Source organism: Mus pahari, chromosome 19, assembly GCF_900095145.1.
Source record: "Mus pahari chromosome 19, PAHARI_EIJ_v1.1, whole genome shotgun sequence".
NCBI lineage: Eukaryota > Metazoa > Chordata > Mammalia > Rodentia > Muridae > Mus > Mus pahari.
This window is the reverse complement of record NC_034608.1, coordinates 50,649,303-50,651,364: the sequence shown is the minus strand read 5'-3', so window position 1 is coordinate 50,651,364 and position 2,062 is coordinate 50,649,303. Positions and strand designations below refer to the sequence as shown.

The following is a 2,062-nucleotide window of genomic DNA, read 5'->3' as shown; positions in this document are numbered from 1 at the left end:
TGCCAATTTACAACCCCCAGACTGTACCAGGCAAGGTTAGTGGCTATTAAAAATACCACCAGGACAGGGCTATCTAAAGACACATTCGGTAGTGTGTTAACTATACAAAAAGAAGACACTGTACAGTTTTAAAAAAAAATCTTACACGGCCTTACATTTCAATTTTTTTTTCTTTAAAAGGAGTGAGTTGTGTACAGGGGGGTTGAATGCTTTATAGACAAGGAAAAAACTGCACTAGAACCAACTTATTCATCATCATCTTCATCTTCCTCTTCTTNCTCCTCTTCCTCATCCTCTTCATCCTCCTCATCTTCCTCTTCCTTCTTTTTCTTGCTCTTTTCAGCCTTGACCACCCCCTTTTTTGCTGCATCAGGTTTTCCTTTAGCTCTGTAGACAGCAATATCCTTCTTGTACTTCTCCATCAGCTTGGCAGCCTTCTTCTCATAGGGCTGCTTGTCATCCGCTGCAGTGTTGTTCCACATCTCTCCTAGTTTCTTTGCAACACCACCCATGGATAGGCCAGGATGCTCACCTTTGATTTTGGGGCGGTACTCAGAACAGAACAAGAAGAAGGCTGAAGGAGATCTCTTGGGTACATTGGGGTCCTTGAACTTCTTTTTGGTCTCCCCTTTGGGGGGGATGTAGGTTTTCATTTCTCTTTCATAACGAGCCTTGTCAGCCTTTGCCATATCTTCAAATGTCCCCTTTTCTTTAGCAGACATGGTCTTCCACTTCTTTGAGCACTTCTTGGAGAACTCTGAGAAGTTGACAGAAACATCTGGGTACTTCTTGTGCTCCTCCCAGCAGGTTTTCACAAAGAATGCATAGGAGGAGATTTTACCTCTTGGCTTCTTAGGATCTCCTTTGCCCATGTTTAGTTGATTTTCCTCCGGGAGGCACAGAGTCGCCCAGGGCCCATCTAGCTCTCACTTGCCCTTGTGCTCTCTCTATGGAGCTCAATGTACTGCAGTGGCTGTCAGAGTGGGAGCCAGACACAGCCTCCTCAGTGTCTCCGCTCTGTCCAGGGCATGGATCTTAAGTCACAGGAGTTCTTTCACATTACTACCAGCGTCACCATCCCATCCAGCATAGTATACTGACCCCCACTGCACTCCCCGAACTGACCTTTCAGACAGTGAAACTCCCTCTGTGAGCACTCTCCTTCCTTGGCAGGGTCAATACCTCATAATCAGGTCACAGTGAGGTTTGTCTCTTAGGATCAGTCCAGTGACAAGAAGGGACCAGGTCACTGAAGCAGGAAGAAGCAAGCACCGTCTTGGCCAGCATCTGACATTGGCTTTACTTAAAGCCTCTGTGGGATCTATAAGCAAGGGATAAACTGCTATTCTGTAGTAAAAAGACTGGTTCCTTCGGCAGACACAGAGGGCTTGCACTTCTCAAGGGCACCTAGGAGATCTTGTCCTGTTTTCTTCTAGGCCCTGCCTCTGGCCTAGAAGATGCAATGAGGCTAAATCCTGAGCTTCCCTGAAGCTCTTCCCGCTAGAGGCTGCCTGGTCTTAAGCAGTGTATCCTCTGCCTTCTGGAAACAGATGTTTTGAAGTGGTACCCAGGTGGTTTTCTGACCTTTATACCTGGCTCATTATTTTTCTTTTCAGTGCATCAGTGATGCGCAGAAACAGCCATCCAGCTTCACAGTCCACATGATTATCATCTCTCTCATTTTCAAACAACCGAAGCACACAAGTCATTCCCTCTTCTCCTCCTGTGTCCCATCCCAACTTGCCACCGCAAACACCTCAAGTCTACAGTATGATGAGTTATTGAAAGACTTCCGTGGGCAGCTTTCCCCACGCCAGTCTCCAGAAGGTGGCACCCAAAAACCACAAATAATCCATCTTGATGTAAAAACACGAGGTAGTTTATTGGCGGAGCTCCGGGCCGATGCGTACCTCATGCAGGAGGTAGAGGCACCAACCTCGTGACCTGAAAACTAGGTTTTTTTTTATGGGGGGAGGGGTTGGGGCTAGCAAGAATTGGCACGGTTACCCGTGATTGGCTCATTTAAACATCAGCAGAATGACCACACATTTGCAGAATGGTA

General features: G+C 46.9%; 1 pseudogene; it reads right to left on the bottom strand.

Moving 5' to 3' along the window:
• Positions 1 to 245: 245 nt before the first annotated feature.
• Positions 246 to 875, bottom strand: LOC110336933 (annotated as a pseudogene).
• Positions 876 to 2,062: the final 1,187 nt, after the last annotated feature.